The 22837-nt window shown below is 47.1% G+C and overlaps 1 protein-coding gene across 2 annotated transcripts in view; it reads left to right on the top strand.

The window, feature by feature from the left end:
- LHFPL4 (LHFPL tetraspan subfamily member 4) overlaps positions 1-22837 on the top strand; it is a 79213-nt gene that overhangs the window by 38602 nt on the left and 17774 nt on the right. The window lies entirely within an intron of this gene.

Raw genomic sequence — 22837 nt, 5'->3', positions numbered from 1 at the left:
GCGGATTTACTCGGAGTAGACCACCTTGTAGGACACAATGTAGACAAGAACTGATAGACACACAGTCACCAGTGCAGTTCTATTTATTGCTATCTACTAACAAAGTTCTTCGCCACACACATGTAGGCACACATCACACTGCTGTCTGTGCTAGCTATATACAAAAGTGGTACCAATCAGGTGCCCTCACCTTATCAGGTTTTGCATACAGTACAAGCTGTGCACTCGGTACTAATCTGCACACGGTACCTGTTAGAAGGAGGGTCCAGCTGTCATTTAGATTTTGCTCATCTAAACATTTATACATGTTCTGACAGTGCTTCTACCTTTTACAGTGGGTGTGTCCCAAGCTTTATATCAGAATGTGCACTAGGTCCTTGAAATTAAGAATTTCATAGATCAAAAATGAAGCACAAACATCTACATGCCCCCATATTCTAGCACTTCATTGACTGTCAACAATCAGAAAGCGATTTCTCCTTTTATGTTCTTAATAAATTCAAAGCCAAGCCTCATACACACATTGGTATTAGAAGGGCTTTATTACAAATGGAAACTAGACTAATTTTTAAGTTTCAGACCTATGAACCATATGGTTTAAATCAAAATTGTGATTTCTCTTGTTTTCTGTAATATATTTTTATTCAGTTTTAAACAAGCTCTAGTCCTTTAAATGGATTGTTAACCAATAGGATGGTTATTGCACGGTCACTTTTAAATGGTTTGCGAACATACAGCATGTTGGTCTAGGGCTAGGCGGGGTTCTTTAACAGCTTCAGTCATTTTTAGGAATGGCTGGCTCATTTAGATCCAGCTTCTCTGTTCACTAGCCATAGTTGACTGTTAACTGAATTTGTATATAAGAGGGTACTGAGTGTTGTTCATATATATGCAATGTAATTTTTTCAAGCTTAGCTGCAAGAGGCAGCATATTTATTGAGACCTGGATTTTTCCTTATGGCTTTTATGATGTTTTTGCGCAAGAGCTCTTTAAATATTAAATATTTGGTGTTTCATGAGATGTCTAGAGCACAAATTGTGATCCCAGCCACACCGGTTGGCAGTGAAGTTTTACATCAGGAAGACAGTTTGACAGCAAACAGTCCTTCTGAATGATATTTTTTTCTGCAGCTTTTGTACAACTCTTTTGTGGCTGAGTCTATTTTTCAGGGACTTTTTCTATTACAGTTCTTGGTATTGCTGAAAAAAAGGAGGGAATCTGGTTTCCCAATGAAGCAGGCTTAAATGTATCCGGAAATCCTGTTCAATGTCTGTGAACAGTTTACAATGATTTATCCATTTATGCCGTACCCATACCTAATTTTAGGATTAGGTTTCTTTAAAAGTAATATAAGGGCGTCTTAGTTGATAGTTCCATGGGAATGTCAACTCAATGCATGGCAGCTGTGAAAAAGGCAAACTCTATGCTGGGGATCATTAGGAAAGGAATTGATAATAAAAATGCAAGGATTGTCATGCCCTTATATAAACCCGTGGTGCGACCACACTTGGAGTACTGTGTTCAGTTCTGGTCGCCACATCTCAAAAAGGATATTGAGGAGATAGAAAAAGTGCTGCGAAGGGCAACGAGGATGATTGAGGGACTGGAGCACCTTCCTTATGAGGAGAGGCTGCAGCGTTTGGGACTCTTTAGTTTGGAGAGGAGACGTCTGAGGGGGGATATGATTGAAGTCTATAAAATTATGTATGGGGTAGAAAATGTTGACAGAGATAAATTTTTCTCTCTTTCTCACAATACTAGAACTAGGGGGCATTCATTGAAAATGCTGGGGGGAAGAATTAGGACTAATCAAAGGAAACACTTCTTCACACAACATGTGATTGGTGTTTGGAATATGCTGCCACAGGAGGTGGTGATGGCCACTAACCTGGATAGCTTTAAAAGGGGCTTGGACAGATTTATGGAGGAGAAGTCGATTTATCTGAGATTGAAAATGCCTTAACAGTCCAGGTGCTTGGGAGCAGCAGCAGCAGAAGGCCATTGCTTTCACATCCTGCATGTGAGCTCCCAAAGGCACCTGGTGGGCCACAGCGAGTAGCAGAGTGCTGGACGAGATGGACTCTGGTCTGATCCAGCTGGCTTGTTCTTATGTTCTTATGTTCTAATATATATTAGATTATTTGTATCTATATCTATTGGGATGCTTATTGAATAATTATTACTTTGTGAGTCTTCCTTTAAGCATAAGCATAAGCATAAGCATAAGCATTTTTATTGTCATTGTGCACGCACAACGAAATTTACAGCAGCATTCCTCGATGCACACAATTTCAGACTCATACATCATCATCCTCCACCCATCCCTACACAGCCCCAAATACATCAATATGAAGCAGTGGAGTTTAGCATAGCCACAGCTCTAGAGTAGAAGCTGTCTCTAAGCCTCTTTGTCCTAGTTCTGAGGGCCCTGTATCGTCTGCCAGATGGTAGCAGTTTAAAAAGAGAGTGTGCTGGATGGGGAGGATCCCTTAGAATATTTTGAAGGCTTTATTTGGGCTTCGGGGCATTATAGATTTCTTCAAAGGAGGGGAGAGGGCGGCCGATAATCCTTTGTGCAGCATTGATCCTTTGGGCCTTCCCTGGTCGCCACTGTGCAGCTGGAGAACCATACACAGATGCAATTGGGTTGGGACACTCTCTATAGCACAGTGGGACACCAAGAGTTTTCCATCTAGTTGTTGCTTCCTTAACAGTCTCAGAAAGTACAGTGCTTTGCTGGGCTTTCTTAACCACTGTGACAGTCTGTACTCCCCCAGGTCCAAATCCTCTTTAATCCTGCGTAAGGAAATTTAAAACTAATACCAGCTCCACTTGATCTCCATTTATAGTCAAGGGCTGAATTTCCTGAGCTATTCCTATAGTCCACTATGAGCTTCTTTGTCTTGTTAGTGTTAAGAACCAGGTTATTTTCACACTTCCATGAGAGCAGTCGGTCCACTTCATTCCGATAGGCAGACTCATCCCCTCCAGAGATGAGCCCCACCACCGTTGTGTCATCAGCAAATTTGATAATGGTGTTACTATGATAGACAGGAGTACAATCATATGTATAAAGGGTGAACAGTAAAGGGCTCAACACACAGCCCTGTGGCGTTCCCATATTTAGAGTAAGAACTGAGGAAACCCGATTTCCCAGTCTAACCCTCTGGGAACGTCCAGACAAGAAGTCCCTAATCCACAAACAGATTGAATGTGAGAGTCCAAGATCCACAAGTTTTGTCACCAGTCTTTGTGCGGTCATTTCTGATGCAGTTAAGATTAGGTGTTTTACTACCTGATGCATTTTGTCGTTTGTCTTAGACTTGGTACCTTCTGTTTATATTCAAATACTGTTCACTTTATCTTTTCTTTTCTTTTTTGCAGCCTTGAGTGTAGCGTTTTGTTTTGTTGGTTTTGGGTGTTAACGATTTATTTAACTTGTGGGACAAACCATCATAGCTTGTGGTCCTGACTGCTAATTGTCAACAGATTCGTGGAAGGTAGGTATGTCAGTGGCTATTAGCCAAGATAGCTGAATAGAACCTCCACGTTCGGGGGCATGCGGCTAGTAACTGTGTATGCTGTTGTCAGCCTCCAGGTGGGACTTGGGAGTTCTCTCAGAATCACAACTGATCAGTTCTCCTGGAGCAGGGGTCTGCAACCAATTGGCCATGCTGGCAGGGGCTGATGGGAACTGTAGTCCATGAACATCTGGAGAGCCGCAGGTTGCAGACCCCTGACTGGAGGAATTGGCAGTTTTCAAGGGCAAACTCCATAATACGTAGGGGTGCCAGGTCTCCCACTGGGACAAGGGTGTGCCTAGAAACTGGTGGAAGCTTTGAAGGCAGGGACATAAGAAGACCATGTGATCATCTGTGCCATGATGCAATTTCTAGGAAAACTTGGAAGTGACATCAGGATTGCTGAAAATTCTGGGGGATTCCTAGAGTTCCTAAACATCACGTCCAGGCTTTCCCAAGGAATGATGCCGCAGCATAAATGCAGCCAACATTGGGGGGTGGGCAGTGAGGTGTATTGGTGAGAGACCTTTCCCGGTAGCAGGAGGCCTGGCAGCCCGGTGCTAAAGGGAGAGACTTTGTACCAGCAATTTTTGTGGCCTGCCATCACTCCAAGTGGAAGTGGGAGAAAACAGGCATCCTTGTCGCATGTCATGTGACATCACTCCCAAGGAACACTGGAAGTCACTCTAGGAATTGCTGGAAACACTGTGGGAATTCTGTGGTTACAATAGACTTTCTGGTGATTTCGGAAAGGGCTGGGGCTCCATGGTAGAACATCTACTTGGCAACCAGAATGTCCTGGGTTCAATTCCTGAGATCTCTATTCGAATCTGGCAGTAGACGATGTAAAAGATGTCTGCATAAGACTCTGGAGAGCCCCTGCCATCCTGAACAGACAATACTGTGATGGACCGGGGATCTGATTCGGCATAAGGCAGCTTCATCTGCGCCTAAGTGTTCGTAAGTGCTAAAGCCAGTGTGGTGTAGTGAGTAAGACTGGTGAACTCTGATCTGGAGAGCCAAGTTCAATCCCCCACTCCTCCACATGAGCTGCGTGCTCTTATCTGATGAACTGGATTTGTTTCCCCACTCCTACACATGAAGCCTGCTGGGTGGCCTTGGGCCAGGCACAGTTCTCCCTGAATTTTCACAGCCCCACCTACCTCACAGCAGCAGTGGCGTGGTGGTTAAGAGCAGGTGCATTCTAATCTGGAGGAACCGGGTTTGATTCCCCATTCTCCCGCCTGACCTGTGGAGGCTTATCTGGGGAATTCAGAGCAGTGCTGGAAGGAAAGGTGAGTCAAGGGGCCGAACCAGAGGCGGCTCCATGCGTGAGGGCGCCGCTTTTCGCGTCCCCTCCACTCACCTCTCCTTCCAGCACTACTCTGGAGGGCTGCCATGTCCCTCCAGAGCAGCTGCCACCCCCCCCCCCGCTATCCCCGCAGCCACCATTCCCCCTCTGCCCCACAGAGCAGGCAACTGCCTGCTCCATCGGGCAGAGGGGGTTTCCCTGCCCAGTGCCTACTTTGCCTCCCCACAGCCCCATCTTTGAGAGAGTGGCGAGCGCAGACCGGGAGCGAAACGCATGGCGCATCCATCACCCCTGTGCCCCTTTCGGGCAGAAAGGGTTTCCCTGCCCGGTGTCTCTGCCTCCCAGCACTGGAAAGAAAGGGGAGTGGAGGGGCTGAACCAGAGGCCGCTCCGTAGATCTTCGGGGCTGTGGAAAACGGGTTCAAATGACCTTTTTGGGTGGTAAAGGTTGCTGACCCCTGTTCTAGCCTTACCCAGCCAGCCTCCCGCTCTTGCCTTCTCTCTCCTCTCCCCTCCCAGTGTCTATATTTTGCCATGTAGCTTCTAAGATGGAAAGTTATACTGCTTTACATCAAGTGTCTGCCGCCAGCCCTGCACTTTCCATTTTAACGGATGGGAGCTGATTTGCGAGACTTTTTTTTTGTATGAGAAGCAGGATAAAAATAGAAGGGAGAGAATTCTGAAACAGGCCAGACTGGAAGTGGATTCGAGTGGATTTGAGTGGTGTCTGTGATTTAATACGTGTGGGTGTTTCTATAGGAATTCTGACACCATTGAGGATTCTTTAGGCTAGCAAGTGAGAAGGGGTTAGAATTTATCCAGCATGCTGTTTATCCTGCGCTTCTTCCAATGAATTCACGACACCGTATATTTTTCTCCACTCCTCTGGGGTTTTTTAAATCAGTACCTTGCTCAGTAAGATAGATTAGGCTGAGAGAGATGGACAGGGTTACTGGATTTGGGTTGAAAAATACCTCGAGATTTTGGATGTGGAGCCGTGGAGGGTGGGGTGTGAGAAGAGGAGAGCCCATAGCAGGGAATAATGCTATCGAATCAGCCATTCGCGGCAGTCTTTTTCTCTGGAAATCAACTGCAATACCAGAAGGTCTCCAGGTGTCACCTGGAGGTTGGCAACTCTGAAGATGGACTGGCCAAAGGTACCCAGCAAGCCATATTTGCACAGTGGGATTTGAACCTGGATCTCCCAAATCTTAGCCTGACACTCTTAACCAGTGGTGTATCTACCTAGGGACAAGGGGTACTCCTTGTCCCTGGGCGCCACTCTTCTGGTCCCGTGGAGGGCGCAAAATCAGCCCCCCACGTGTCCTGCTGCCTCGTCGTTTTCGTGTGCCTCAACCCCGTCCGAGGCACGCAAAAACGTGGCAGCAGGACTTCCTACTGCCTCCAAGCGCCTTCAACCCCACCCTGGACTCCTCCCTCCCTTCCTCCCCCCCTGCCGGCTGGGGTCCCAGCTGGCAGCCTGCAGCCTCTTCTGATTGCAGGCTGCCAGATGGGAGTCCAGCCGGCGGTGGGCACCCGAGACCTTGCCCATGTCCCTGGTGACATGGGTGGGGTTGAGGGCAGTGGGTGTGGCGGAGCTGGGGGCATCAGAGGCGGAGCTAGGGTGGTGAGGGGGCAGAGCCTGGGGGGCGTCCTGGAGACAATTTGTCTCCGGGCGCCATTTACCCCGGTACGCCTCTGCTCTTAACCGCTGCAAAAAAGGGGGGTGGGGAGGAGAGAAACCTCTGAAAACTGAAGGGGAAACGGTGCACGGCATCACAGGTTGCAAGATGTTTCTATAACAATCAGCGGCTAATTTAAAAATGCATGATATAATTAGTGCAAAAGATGCAAAATTAAACAGATAATAGGGACATTAAAATTCCTAAGTGGCTGGCCAAAAAAATTCAAGAGCACCTAGTATATTTACCGTGAGTAGTAACATACAATTGTAAGCCATATAATGCAGTACAGTTATAACGAACAGAAACCAAACATCAGTTGTAGTACACAAAAACAGCAGTACAGTGATGGTATACTGGCCGCTTTTCCGTATCAACGTCTCTTCTTCAAACTGTGACCTTGTTATTGTGGCTATCAGCCAAATTGAAGACATTATCCTGTATGAACCTCAAATAGTGTAAATCAATAGAGCCACAAGTTCAAATGAGCGTATGCAATGGCAAACCACCTCTGAATACCTCATGCCTTAAAGATCCTACCGGGCCACAGTGAGTCAGTTGTGACTTGACACCCCCCCCCCCAACACACACACATGCACTCTGTTTGAATATCATACAGCTTGGTCTGCCCCATAGAGTCAGAATCTTCCATGCAACACACCACTCCTTAATCCCTTTAAGGCACACACGTGCATGATTCCCACCTCAAACGCAGGATGCCACAAGAAGAGTGCATGAGCAAATTTGTGCTCTGACAAAGACAAATTTATGGAAACCATCTGGCATGTTCGATTCATGTCTCCCAGGCTGCTGCTCCAGGGGTCTCCTAACTCCCTAGTTTAGGAGTTAGTACAAGAGAGCAGCATCTGTAGCACGTTCCAAGCTTTCCAAGCCCATTGCGCACATGTCATCACAAATTCTGGACTGGAATCTGTTACTGGCAGGACCGGACAGAAAGCTTGACAGTGCTGCAGAGGATTAGGCCACAGATCAATTAGTCCAGCCCTAATAGCTTGGCGTAGCCTGATCTTGTCAGAGCCTGAAAGCTAGGAAGGGTCAGTACTTGGATGGTAGACCATCATGGAAGACAAGGGCTGCTGTGCAGAGGCAGACAAAAGTAAACCACCTCTGCTCATCTCTGGCCTTGAAAACCCCATGAGGCAGAACTTCATGGAGTCGCCATGAGCGGGTTGTGACTCGATGCCACATTTTATCTTTAACTAGAACCAGGGGGCATCCATTGAAAATGCTGGGGGAAAGAATTAGGACTAATAAAAGGAAACACCTCTTCACGCAACGTGTGATTGGTGTTTGGAATATGCTGCCACAGGAGGTGGTGATGGCCACTAACCTGGATAGCTTTCAAAGGGGCTTGGACAGATTGATGGAGGAGAAGTCGATTTATGGCTACCAATCTTGATCCTCTTTGATCTGAGGTTGCAAATGCCTTACCAGACCAGGTGCTCAGGAGCAGCAGCAGCAGAAGGCCATTGCTTTCACATCCTGCAGGTGAGCTCCCAAAGGCACCTGGTGGGCCACTGCGAGTAGCAGAGAGCTGGACTAGATGGACTCTGGTCTGATCCAGCTGGCTTGTTCTTATGTTCTTACCATTAGTACAGCCAATCAGATGTGCTGGTAGGACCTTCAGCTCCAACGTCCATCCCTCTGAGAATGGAGGTTCTATGTAGTCATTGTGATTAACAACATCCATTCATGGACCTCTCTGAGAATTGATTGGAACCCATATGTCACTGATTTGCTGCCCACGGGTGCAAATTTCCTGACGCCTACTTCCTCCTTTCCTAAAGCTAATAGCCAGTCCTGGCTTTCCTCCCTTTCATTGCTGCAGGTGGTGCTTCAAAAAATGCCCGGGAAGCTTCATCCCTGGCTGTACAAGAAGCACCTGTTCAGAAACAGCTGCCTCCATCGCAGGAGGATGCATAGCGAGGAACCTTAAAACATAAGACCTTAGAACATAGCCTGCTGGATCAGACCAGAGTCCATCTAGCCCAGCACTCTGCTACTCGCAGTGGCCCACCAGGTGCCTTTGGAAGCTCACATGCAGGATGTGAAAGCAATGGCTTTCTGCTGCTACTGCTCCTGAGCACCTGGTCTGCTAAGGCATTTGCAATCTCAGATCAAGGAGGATCAAGATTGGGAGCCATAGATTGACTTCTCCTCCATAAATCTGTCCAAGCCCTTTTTAAAGCTATCCAGGTTAGTGGCCATCACCACCTCCTGTGGCAGCATATTCCAAACACCAATCACACGTTATATGAAGAAAATGTTTCCTTTTATTAGTCCTAATTCTTCCCCCCAGCATTTTCAATGGATGCCCCCTGGTTCTAGTATTGTGAGAAAGAGAGAAAAATTTCTCCCTGTCAACATTTTCTACCCCATGCATAATTTTATAGACTTCAATCATATCCCCCCTCAGACGTCTCCTCTCCAAACTAAAGAGTCCCAAACGCTGCAGCCTCTCCTCATAAGGAAGGTGCTCCAGTCCCTCAATCATCCTCGTTGCCCTTCTCTGCACTTTTTCTATCTCTTCAATATCCTTTTTGAGATGTGGCGACCAGAACTGAACACAGTACTCCAAGTGCGGTCGCACCACGGCTTGCTGCTGCTCATGTGGAGTCTGCTGCTCATGTGGAGGAGTGGGGAATCAAACCCAGTTCTCCAGATTAAATTACACCACTCTTCACCGGCAAACCATGCTTGCAGGATACAAGTCCAATAAATAACCAAACGATCTCTACCATAGCCCTGCTAGGTAAGCCAGAGTTAATATTGCCATATTGCAAATTATCTATTTGCTTGTTTGATTTTCAAACCGCCCTCCCCCAAAGGGCTCGGGGCAGTGTACAACATAAAACTATAAAAGCATTAAAATTACTTAGTTTTAATCATTTCGGATTAAAACAATTTATGACAAATGAAGTGGGGGCCCCCCCTGTGGCCCAGTGGCCATGATGTGATTTTGACCAGGGGTTTTACGGCTCAGAGGCTTTGCTGGAGCAGGGTAGGGAGAAAGGGGGGATTCACAATCTGCACAGGGCTGCGAAAGACAGTATGTGCAGGAGTGGGTGGATGCGGGAGAAATCCTTAATTCCATGCCTGCCCTTCTCTCTGTATCATTACCCATTCTAAGCAGCCATCAGTACAGAGGTCCCCACCTGCCTCAGGGACAGCTCAACCTTGGTACATGGGGCAATTTGAATGCAAATGAGGTTTTTGCAACTCCAGGAGTGGAGTTGAATTTTGAACGAGGCCAATGAGGGGAAGGCAGGTGTGGGCGGGGAGGGGGGGTGACCCTGAAGTGCACATGCTGGAGAACAGAAAAACGGGGCTTTTCTCCTTTGCGCCGCTTGCTAGCGATGCCTTCCTAGAGAACAATTCCTGTATTTGCCAGTGGGTTATATCAAGCGCCAGTGACAATATGTTTGTATATGAAAGGCACTTTTGGTCGTCTCTTCCCAATGGCTCATTACGCATTTGCCTTGCCTTTAGAGAAAGGAGGGGCGATAGCTATTTGAGAGAGCGTTTGTTGTGCATTATGTAGATCTCTGAGGATTCGCTTCCTGGCATCTCGAGTAACGGGTCTGGGAAAGGTGTCTCCCCGAGACCCTGGGGATTTCCTCCCAATCAGGAGTGACAACATATCAGCAGAGTTTAAAGCGGAGTCACTCTGGTAAGATGAGAAGGTCTTTAGTCTTCTTGTACTCACTCCAGCCTTCTATCACACTTGGAAAAGAATACTCTCCACACAAGATGTTCTTTCCATAGGAAGGCTTTTACTTTAGCAGTTGCAAGGTTACACAAGTCTATTCTATACAAGACTATAATACTATACAGAACTCTTTAGCTATAACAAAGTTCAACACACACAGAACTTAACTCTATCTATCTCAGGGGTCGGCAACCTTTACCACCCAAAGAGCCATTTGGACCCGTTTTCCACGACCCCGAAGATCTACCGAGCCGGAGAGGCGGCTCCACATGGAGCTACCTCCAGTTTGGCCCCTCCACTCACCTTTCCTTCCAGCGCTGCTCTGGAGGGACACGCCCACGCTACCCTCTGACCTCCAGGCCATGTGGAGCCACAGTATAAGGCTGAAAGAGCTGCATGCGGCTCCGGAGCCGCGGGTTGCAGACCCCTGGTCTATCTCTATCTGAACTTAGCATATACAATGCATTGCTTATACATCCAACTGGATACTTTTCCCCGCCCAGGCATCAGCCTCTCATTGGTCTAGAGTCACAGTTGAACTAACCAAAGGTTAACTGCTCCTTTGCCCCTAGACTGACTGTCTCCGGCCTCTGGGGTTGCAAACTTCTGCTAACTTAGAAGATGACCTTTTTGTGAACCTTTTACTCTCTTTTTTAATATATCATGACACAACGCAGATGAATTAATGGTCTAATTTGGTACAAAATGCCTCTTCTCGTCCTTCTGTGGCTTGGTGGGTGAGTGCTTGCTTTGCATGCAGAAAGTCCACGGTTCAATCCCTGCCATCTCCATTTGGAAAACTCAGGGGTCAAGTGTTGGGGATGATTTTTTAGCTGCCAGTCATAAGCAACGCCAGTCTGGGTGGACCAAGGGTTTGATCCAGTATAAAGCAGTGTCACCTCCTCTTCTGAAGCCATATAGTGAGATCCCAACAGCTGGTGCCTCTTGCTTGAAATTCTGAATGTATTTCCTTGAAGCTGATTAGGTGAGATAGACTTGCATTGCAATCTGGAGCAAAGTTATGCCTTCAGTGGACTGAGAAGGTTATAACTTTGCATAGGCTGACGCTGCCACCATCTCTGTTAATGTGGGATAGGGTGGATTTGCACTGATAATAGTTCATTAAACAGAGCAACTTCTGAGTATCCTCGTGAGGTGGTAATTAGGGGCTGATCAAAATTGCATATTCCATTTGATTGGAGATTCTTGATGGCTTCATACCTTCACCCCTCCTTTGCTGGGGGCTATCTCTTACTTATGATAACTCCTGGTGGGGTTTTCAAGGCAAGATACATTTAGAGCCAGTTTGCCATTGCCTGCCTCCACATCCTTGGGGGTTTCCCGTCCAAATACTTGCCAGGGCTAGCCCTGCTTCAGAAATCTGATGAGATTGGGTCACAAATGGGTACAATCATTAGCCCCATACTTTCATGGAAGATCTAGTTATCAAGAGCTACTGGTTGTACAGCGGAACCTTGGTTTTCGCCAGTAATCCGTCCGGCGACTCTCGGCAAAAACTGAAACTGGCGAAAACCAAGGCTACGCCATTTGTGCATGTGCTACGCAAACAACGTAGCAAATTTACGCAAAAAGCGTAAATTTGTGCAAATGGCGTAGGCAAAAACCAAGGCGCTGGCAAAAAATGAAGTCAAAAAACAGCCAGGGGCGACTGGCGAAAACCGAAACCGGCGAAAACCGAAGGCAACGATAACCTATGTTCCACTGTATTAACTAAGATTGGAACCTCCTGTGTTGAAAAACAAGCAACTCTCGGTGTCAGCCATTGGGGTTGGGGGCCCACTACCCTTCTTATGAGCATCCCTGAAGCACCTGTCCAGATACAGTTAGAAATGAGAAAGCTGGGCATGAGTTGACATTTGCCCTGATGCAGGCAGGCAATATTTGGGGCCTTATGGTTGAATCCTGCCAAGGTTTGGAGAAGCAGGGCTTGCTTCTGTAGCTTGTTGTGTGGTGGCATGATCGCATGACGGCTAGTGCCAGCTGCCCTGACGTTACAGAAAGTCCCAGTGTCCATATCTATACACTCATTTGACTGCCCTCTACTGAAATAGACCATTGATCTGCCATGATCAGTGTTTACTCTGACTGGCAGCCATTCTTCATGGTCTTCGGTGGAGATGTTTCTCACATCCTTTACTGCCCGAAACCTTTTTTTAAATAACTAGGGAGGTTGGAGGTTGGACCTGGGACGTTGCGTGTGCAAAACCCAGAAGTCCTGCCACTGACTTGTGGTGCATTCCTAATTTGACATAAATACATTAGAAATAAATGCATTGCTTGATGTCTCTGCTCCCTTTCTCCTCATGCTAGTCTGTATCTCAAAATGTCAAGAGGCAGGAAGCCAAGGAAAACCTTGCTTTATACCAAAGTAGTACAGATCTCTAAGGCAGATACTGAGGCCAAAGGGCGGGGGGGAGGCTGTTACTTCCCAAAAGTACTAGACCAACCAATTCTGGACACAGGATGCTGGACTAGGTGGCTCTTTCCAAATACTTCAACCCAGCAGGGTTCTTGGCTTTTGCTTCACATCGCTTCCTTTGTATGTGAGTGGGGGAGGTGGGGGGAGATTTGTAAACCCTCTAAGGGACAGCTGTATAGAGGAGTGATGGGGGGGGCTACACTATGGCTTCTTTAAGGCCGAACATTGTTGCAAGGAGTTTGGTCACTGTGGCGGAACGGGCTTGCTTTGCCTGGCAGGCCCTATCCCGCTCTCTGCACTCTCCCAGGAGTTGCCAACTTTTCCTGGGGAGGGCTGGCTTTCTCTCTGGGTCATCTGCTGCTACCACCTGATCATTTGAGGACTGCCCGCTGGGGAAGATCAGGATTTCCCAGCTTCCTGTCCAACTGTGAGGTCTCTGCTTCAGTTTCTCCTTGGTTTCCCTCTCCTGGGTTCCAAAGGGTAGATTGGAGGTCCTAGTGGAAAAGCTCCTCAGCCTTCCTCTCTCTCCTGTTTAGATAGCACATCCAAGACAGTGGGGCATTCATGGCCCAGAGAACTGTCCTCCACATCTAAGGTTTAAAAGTGTTTATTAAAAATAAAAGTCACAATTATCTTTTAGCAGAGCACCAGATGGAGCAAGGGTTTCCAAAGCAAAGGCGATATAAACGCAAATCCCCTGCCCCTATCTCTTAACATACCCTAGCTAGGAGTTGTTGAACATAGGGTAGGCATCTAAAACTTAGAAAGTTGCAATTCTCAAAGCGCTCTCATCACCTGGTCGGCTGGGTGTGCTCCCTGCAAGAGCCCATGGTCCAAAAATGGCTGCCACTTTCACAGCCCAGGCAAGAGGTCTGCTCCCCAGCAGAAGGAAGAAGAAGAAGAAGAGTTTGGATTTATAACCCCCTTTCTCTCCTGCAGGAGACTCAAAGGGGCTGACAATCTCCTTGCCCTTCCCCCCTCACAACAAACACCCTGTGAGGTAGGTGGGGCTGAGAGAGCTCCGAGAAGCTGTGACTAGCCCAAGGTCACCCAGCTGGCGTGTGTGGGAGTGCAAAGGCTAATCTGAATTCCACAGGCAAGCCTCCACAGCTCAAGCGGCAGAGCTGGGAATCAAACCCGGTTCCTCCAGATTAGATACACAAGCTCTTAACCTCCTACGCCACAAGCTCTTAACCTCCTACGCCACAGATCTCAGACACCACCCTCCTTTGACCTGGTCAGGCTGGGTCAGGATATCTTTTCCCCCTAGGTCAGGTAGCATTTCCTGATGGTTCATCTGGAATCTCTAAAGTCCTCCAAATCCTCCATACCTGATGGGAGGGGGAAAAAGGGGGGGGGAGTCATTTCTCCACAGTCACCAGTCCCATATTCTTTTAGAAAAGCAACATTTGGCATTCGTTGCCATTGTGTATTATTTCCCACAGCCCCCAAAGAGTTGCCAAGTACCGTACAAAAATAAAATACAGGACAACCCCTGCCTGTAGACACAGCACCCCATGTTGATAAAGCGCACACAGGAGAGAAACAGCTTGTTTTACAGCCTGGACATGCTTTAGGATTCGTGCCAAATCCCTCTGGCTAGCTAATGATTTGTGGCGATCAGGCCAGCCTCCTTGGCCACCGGTGAATTTTTTATCATGGAGGGAGGGGGCTCCAGCCCTCCTCAGGCTCGTCGCTGTCCCCCTGTTACCTGTGCCAAGGGCAAGGCAACGGTTCTACATCGGTTCTGTGGTATGTGTGTGTGTAAATGTCATTTGTTACTGCAGGGAACTGAGGAAGTGTTTTCCAGGACGCTGCACTCGCTGCAGCCAGTCTGCATTAGTTTCCCCCTTTTCTCTCTCCCCCTCCCCGCCCCATTCTCCCCTCACCCCCACTGTGAACCAAGCCTGAGAAGAAACTCGAAACGAGGGATCTGTGAAGTGATGCACCCTGGGAAAAAATAACTCTAGTTACAGTTACGCTGGGCTGGATTCTAAATTGGCGACTGCCACTCAAAACAAGACAAATGAGAGAGAGAGTCTTTTTTCTGCCTTGCTCTCGGCAAGCAGCTCAGCGTGCTGAATCATCAGGAAGTCAAAGCCGAAGGTGTGTGTGTGTGGGAAATATCACAACACCTCCTTGGGATATGTCACAGAAGCTGTCAAATTATAACTTTTGTCAGGACCAACCAAAATTCACAGTGCAGAACATGAGCTTTTTAATGACACAGAACTTTCCTCCGGCGGCATGTTCAAGAAATATATATATATATATATATATATATATATATATATATATATATATATATATATATATATATATATATATATATATATATATATATATATATATATATATATATATATATACATGTTGGTTATTATTATATATATATATATATATATACATATATATATATATATATATATATATATATATATATATATATATATATATATAGAATATATATATATATATATATATATATATATATATATATATATATATATATATATATATATATATATATATATATATATATATATATATATATATATATATATGCACATTAAATATAAATGACAGCTTTTGAACAAGAGCCGAGTGCTCAGTCCTGGACGACAGTTCGCCGTGGTCAGTTGGCTACTGGGGGAAGCTCTTGCCAACTATCTAGGCCACAGCTGCAGGCTTGCATTTAAGGTTTTGCGGAACTGAGTGCCAAGCGAGAAGGCACCGCCGGTGGAAAGAGAGACGGTGCCTCTGCCCGCCCCCCCGGAGCCAAGAAATGGGAGGCAGGAGGACGCTGAGAGCTTCAACCCCAGAAGAATCTCTTTTCAGTTCTATGGCGCAGCTCGGAACTATATGGAATTTGACAGATGAAAAGAGATCCTCTGAGTATGTGCAGGGTGCATTTTGTTCACACTGAATTAACTATAGCCTGGCTGGAATTAGGAAGTGGGGCTTAAGAACAAGAAGGGAAGCCCAAGGGGTAGGCTTGTCAAGAACCTGGGGGGAAAATACTGTGACCTTAATGAAGGCTAAAGTGTATATTGTTCACCTGGCAATGTTAACAACATAAGAACATAAGAACAAGCCAGCTGGATCAGACCAGAGTCCATCTAGTCCAGCTCTCTGCTACTTGCAGTGGCCCCCCAGGTGCCTCTGGGAGCTCACATGCAGGAGGTGAAAGCAATGGCTTTCTGCAGCTGTTGCTCCCGAGCACCTGGTCTGTTAAGGCATTTGCAATCTCAGATCAAGGAGGATCAAGATTGGTAGCCATAAATCGACTTCTCCTCCATAAATCTTCTCCTCCATAAATCTGTCCAAGCCCCTTCTAAAGCTATCCAGGTTAGTGGCCATCACCACCTCCTGTGGCAAGGAGGTGCTGATGTTATTTGCATCCATATGTTACTTGCATCCATACTATGTAAAGCTTGAACTGTCCATTTCCACTCATGAAATCTCTATTAAAGGGGCCGCATGTTTTTTCCTCTGGGTTGTGCGCCACCTTACTAAAGGTCTATCCTAAAAATTACAGAAGGCTAGTCAGTGTTAGTCTGTTGCAGCCAAGTCTGTGAATGAATAGCTTCCAAAAACATCCCACTGTTAACAGCCTTGCTCAGCTCTCGCAAACTGAGGGCCGTAGCTTCTTTTATAGCGTTAGTTCATCTCATTCCTATAATATAGTGGGTGAAAATAAAAAACAAGGGCATTATTCAACCCTAGTGGGGAAAGAGTGTGATGAATTCCAATTCAGCACTTTCATGCTGGATTCTCCCTTTGAAGTTCCTCTGTCGGAGAACGCTAACCTTTAAATCAGCCTCAGTGTATGCCGAAAGATTAACAAGTTCTCCCACTGCTTTCTGAATATTGCTATGCTTAATGTCAGACTTGGGTTGAATGAGTCTTCTATGTATTCCAACCTGGGTGGTCCAGGCTGGCCCAGCCTTATCAGATCTCAGAAGCTGAGCAGAGTTGGCCCTGGTTTGTACTTGGATGGGAGACCACCAAGGATGTCCAGGGTTGCCACACAATGGCAAACCAACTCTGTTTGTCTCTTGCCCTGGAAACCTATCAGGGTCGCCACAGGTCATCTGTGACTTGACAATTCTTTTGGCCACCAGTCTTTTACATAGAGACTGTCCTGTTTGTTCAGTGCAGACAGCCAAAGGGCACTGCTGATATGGGATGACATATATCATATAGGACAGTGGCGGTGAACCTTTGGCACTCCAGATGTTATGGACTACATTTTCCATCAGCCCCTGCCAATTGGCCATGCTGGGAGGGGCTGATGGGAATTGTAGTCCATACCATCTGGAGTACCAAAGGTTCGCCACCACGGATATAGGAGGATGGGCTGCTGGATGAGTCTGAGTTACGTCACTATGTCCTGTCATAGAATACTATTGTCTGCATGCCTGTGGGAACAAAGATGGCACCTAGGTTTGGTTCCTGGGTTTGAATCTTTGTTAGATGCCCCCAACCTGGGTTTGAATCTTTGTTAGGTGCCCCCAACCTGGGTTTGAATCTTTGTTAGGTGCCCCCAACCTGGGTTTGAATCTTTGTTAGGTGCCCCCAACCTGGGTTTGAATCTTTGTTAGGTGCCCCCAACCTGGGTTTGAAACAGTTTCTCACCAAGTCAACAAGGATACTACTGCTTTGAATCTGGGTTATGTTGTCTCAGAAAGGCTGCATAAATAACAACAATGATGTTCTGACCAAGACTGATTGTTTCTATATGAGAAATGGCTAAGAAGGGTTAGTTAAGGACTCCAGAAGGTAAGCACTGGTGCAGTCATACATTTGGCCATTTGCTACTGATCCTGCTTGCTTCTGGAACTTACCCCCTCTAGAATCTGCTAAAGGCAACATGCGTTTTATCCCTGTGACTTTAAAGAACCGGCTGTCTTGTAGACATTTAACAGGTGGTTGGCTTTTGACTGTTGAATCTCCATTCCTGGGAAATGTTGCAGCTGTTGAATTTGCATATTTAGCAAAGGCTCATGGGTATGTTGTTGAAATAATCACCATAACTGGAAAAGATAGTCCAAGGCAGGACTGGGCCTGCTAAAAGAAGGGAGGTGGTGCCATGCCCCTGACCTCCATGCAGACCAGGGGGCAGGGCTCGGGAGCGGGGCGGGAGCTTTTGAAAGCTAGCTGTTGCAGGGGCGGGGACACCCGGAGAAGGAGTTGTCCCTGGGTGCCATTTCCTACCCATTTGCCTCTGGGCTCATGCCACAGAGATCTTTATTGAAGAATGCTGTGATGTATGGTATCAAGTTAGTTGTTTGCATTCAGTCCTTAAAGAGGCATTAATAAGATGTAAGGTTTATTACAGTTGCAAAATCCAGGAAGCAAAATGGGTTTCTCCCACCCAGGCCTTGAGCGTTCCTTGGATCGTGTAAGCTTTCAGGACCTTGAATGGGATAGTTTCCACTCCACCATTTCTCTGTTTAGCCCATTCCAAGCCTCCTGGAGCACATTTGGTTCTCATCAGACCATTTTTTACATGTGGTATATTTTCTTCTTTTTCCTGTTTGTTGATTTTCAAAGAAAAAAATTCTGCATCTCTGAGAAGTCCCCTGAGAAACCCCAGTTCATCTCTGGATGACCTGTTGCGTTGCTTTCAAGATAATAATGAGGAGCAGCCGCTTCACTATCTACACTGTAGCTTTATATCAATTTTACACTAATTTAAATGTCATGGCTTCACCACCGTACTCTTGGAAACTATGACTTAGAGACAATGCACGGAATTCGTCTTAAGGATTTCTGCCAATGTATTGTCGAAGGCTTTCATGGCCGCCCGGATTCAACTGGTTTTTTCCGGGCTGCGTGACCGTGGTCTGGTAGATCTTGTTCCTAACGTTTCGCCTGCATCTGTGGCTGGCATTAAGATGCAGGTGAAACGTTAGGAACAAGACCTACTAGACCACAGCCATGCAGCCCGGAAAAACCACAACCAGATTTCTGCCAACTTCTCAGAAAACTACAATCCCCAGAGATCTCTGGGGAAGAACGTCTGTTGAACCAGGACTTATATCAGTGGTGACAAACCTTTGGCACTCCAGATGTTATGGACTACAATTCCCATCAGCCCCTGCCCGCATGGAACAGGGGCTGATGGAAATTGTAGTCCATAACATCTGGAGTGCCAAAGGTTCGCCACCACGGACTTATATAGTCAGAACTGACTGTTTCCCCTGGGTTAGGCTACATTACATGGGAGATTGCCGATCAATGCTTCTGGTGGAACAGATATTGAGTCCAGCACTACCTTAAAGACCAACAAAATTTTCAAGGGCACAAGTTTTTGTAAATCAAAGCTTACTTTGTCAGATACTGGCAAAGTGAGCTTTAACTTACAAAAGCTTATACCTTGGGGGAAAGTTGTTCGTCTTTAAGGGATGACTGAGTTTGAATTTTTTTTTTCTACTGCTACCGACTAACATGGCGGCCCTCCTGCCAAAATCTTCTGCTGCTTTCCTTAACATCAAAAAGCGGCCGTGTGTATGTGTTTTAATCTTTCCTCTCTTGTGCTATTCCTTATACAGACAGAATTCCTCACACAGTCAGCAAGCTAAAAGTGGTGGTTGTCTCCTTTCCAAATTGTGGGCCTGATTCAAATTCCTCCCCTTGCTTGCAACGAAAGAATGAGGAGAGACCATCATTTGTAGTTTGGCGTCCCTACCATAGCAAAGGACGAGTAATACCTGTCGTAAGACTGTAGTAGTGAAGGCTAAGTTAAACACAGAATTGGGAATCGCCCTCTCTTGGGCAAGGTAGGTATTAATTCATGTAGGAAAGACCTCCGGTGTTTGCCTGCCAATCCACTTGTCCTTGCATGAATAGCGCCCAGTTAAGAAATTCAAGTGATTGCAGGCACTCATTTGACTATTAGTGACTGAGAGGCACTGAAATAATACAGGAGACTGAGGAGAGTTAAGCCTTTCGTTCTCAGCTCTGTGACGAAGAGTCTGAAACAGATGAGACTATGACAAATTCACCACTGGATTTTCCTCAGAAATGCTCCTCAGAAATGTTCAGAGAATTTATTTATTTCAAAGAATTTGAATGTTCAAAGAACTGTTCAAAGGATTTATTTATTTATTTACTTGTAATTAATTTTATATACCGCCCCTCCCCCGAAAGGGCTCTGGGCGGTGCACAACATAAATACAGCAACAAACAGATGGAGCACACAGACAAAATATAAATTATAAAATCAGATCAGGGCTCGGGAGGAAGCGGTCTCTGTAGTCCGCCTGCAGTTTCTTTCATCCAAACTGCCTCCCTTCCCTATTCTTTCGGGGGGAGGGGGAGGATGAGTGAAATATCGGTGCCGATCTTTTTGCAAAGGGCACGACGTCTAAGCAGTTTTGGGTAGCAGAACCACGTGTAGACGGAAGGGTGAAATCTGCCGCCTCCTTTCCACATCGCTGTGGTCCAAACTGGGGCCTTGCGCAGCTGAAATTGCTCTTTTAGAGACAGGGACTTCATGATCTCCACCCACCTCTTCTCCGACCTTCAGCTAAGTGCCCGCGAGCGGAATCAGTGCCTTTCTCTCCCAGTCTTTGTTGACGTTCTTGTGCCAAATTTTAGATTATAAGGACCTCGGGACAGAGACCTTTTCAAACCTCTGCCAAGCAGCACGACTTGTGCAGACAGCATTGTGGATAAACAAGTCCCAGGTGTAGTGAATGTTGATGCGTAACTGTGTTGGCTACCTCACTCCGTGCTATTTATTATTCCTACTTATTTGGAAAACACGTCTCGTGCCCCTCCAGAGGCCTGACCAAGGTGGCTGTGTCTCTCCTGCCCCCGTTGCTCTGGCCGACTGGGGACGTTATGATTGCGTGCCCCTTCTAGGCAAGGGTTCATCTTTTTCCTTGCCTGTGAAACTCTGCAAGGGACAACACTGGCATAATAATTTGAGGGAAGGAGCAATGCCCCCTCCTCTGAGTCTGTATCTCAGGTAATCCACTGGGGAAAGAGGAGAACAGAGTAGCTCATTTGCTGTTATTGTCTGTGGCAAAAAGCAAAAAAACCCACAGAAGGTTTGAGGAGCCAGTAGCTGAAGGGTGGGGGGGAGGGAGATATTGAGCATTGACAGCCGTCTTGCCTGCACTGCCTTTACCCGATATTCCGCCGCGGCAGAAATCTTCCTCCCCTCTGTTGTACCTGAGTGTATATATAAGCATCTGCTGCAAGGTAAGAATAGCTGGAGATGACTCATAGGCCTGTCTGCTTCTAATGGAGTGTTTCTTCTCCCCTAATGTGGTTTTAATCAGTACCTAGCCTTCCCCTCCCTGCCTATTCAGACCAGGCAGAGTTTCCCCAGCCAAAGGTGTGCCTGAGAGCAGAGGAGAGCCAGAAATCCAGGGGCCAAAGCCGTGCAAATACCGTTTATCGAGACCAACCGTCGACTGTCAATTTCGGAATATCCGAACGGCCTCCAAGGAGAGAGAACGACAACCTGTCAATCCTTGAAGGTTTCGAATTAGCGAGAAACCGTACCTGTTATTTCAAAACTCTGCGTTTCCCTTCCCCGGTTTTCCTTCGTTTGTCTATTTGTGGGAGATTAGCAGAAACCGTAAAAAAAAACATTGAATGGTTGTCTTGAGACTTCCTGGGTTTCCTCCCCCGCAGTCAGCTGCTCAACTCATGCTGCTCTACACACAGGGAGATCTGGGGAGGGGGGGGGAAGTTATTGCCTTGCTGGAGGCAAGAAACATGATTGCAAAAATGTAGCTTTGCTAGTCAGTCGTATCAAAATAAAATGAAAATCTAAGAGCACCTTAACGACTAGCAACGTTTATTTCAATAGGAGCTTTCCTGGGTCACAGCCGATTTTGTCAGGTAGCCCACTGAAAGGAGGCTGTGAGGTTCTCTGTGGCTGTTTCCTCTTTTCTGAAAGCCCCCCTAGCAGGGGTGCAGCACCGTGGGCGGGGGGGCAATGCACCGGGGGCACGCGCTGTGGGGGTGTGGCGAGGGCGTTCCGGGGCGAGGCGGGGGTGGAGAACACACCAGTGCACCGGGCGCTCCCCCCTTGCTACGCCTCTGCCCCCTAGTCTTTCCCCTTTCCCTGCTTCCTTCTTTCATTTCCATCCACCAGCTGATCTGTCTTTATCCACCACCGCGATTCCCTGTCTTTAGCAGTGCTTCATTTTCTTGCCCTGGCAGCCAGCCTTTCCCTGGGGAAACTGTGGCCTAATTGCATAGTGTCAGCTACTGGGCCCGGCTGCACAGCGTAGGGCTCCAGCCCCAGCTGCAAAGTGGGGGAACCCACAAGAACTTTCAGGGGCACCCCACTTTACTCTGTATTTCCCTCTCCACACTCCTCTTTCTCTCCTCATGGCAACTCTCATGTTCTCACCTTCCCCTGCTTCCTTCTTCCCCGCTACCCTCCAGCCATCTTAACTTTTATCTTCCTCTGCCTTCAGCTATCTTAGCTTCAGAATGTTGTGGGGTTTCCAGGCTGTATGGCCGTGTCCCAGTAGCATTTTCTCCTGACGTTTGGCCTGCATCTAGATGCCAGCCACAGATGCAGGCAAAACGTCAGGAGAAAATGCTGCTGGAACACGGCTGTGCAGCCCAGAAACCCCACAACACTCCAGTGGTTCTGGCCGTGAAAGCCTTCGACAATATTGTCGAAGCTTCATTTTATACCACACCTTTCTCCCCAGTGGGGATGCAGACAGTGGTGGGATCCAAAAATTTTAGTAACAGGTTCCCATGGTGGTGGGATTCAAACTGTGGCGTAGCACCAATGGGGCTGGGCAGGGCACGATGGGGGCATGGCTGGGCATTCTGGGGGCGGGGCATTCCTGGGTGGGCTGTGGCAAGGATGCAGCCACTGCGCTGGTCCTTGGGCGGGAAATGAATGCATGCAGGCGCAGGCTGCCACGCACGCCGGTGCACCTCTTGCTAGACTGCTTCAAGCTCTGCGCGCTACTGCTGAGAGGAGGGGTGTAACTAAGGCAAAAATCATGTGGCAAAATCACCAATTAGTAATCCCCTGTCGGCACACACAAATAATTAGTAACCTACTCTCGGGAACCTGTGAGAACCTGCTGGATCCCACCTCTGGATGCAGATCAGGTAACAGATCAGCTTGCCTGTTCACGGCTCCAGTTTCTAGATTTCAGT

The sequence above is a fragment of the Sphaerodactylus townsendi genome, linkage group LG03 (assembly GCF_021028975.2).
Source record: "Sphaerodactylus townsendi isolate TG3544 linkage group LG03, MPM_Stown_v2.3, whole genome shotgun sequence".
NCBI classification, from domain to species: Eukaryota; Metazoa; Chordata; class Lepidosauria; order Squamata; family Sphaerodactylidae; genus Sphaerodactylus; species Sphaerodactylus townsendi.
Note: the sequence above shows the minus strand (reverse complement) of the source record. Positions and strands in the feature narration are given on the sequence as shown.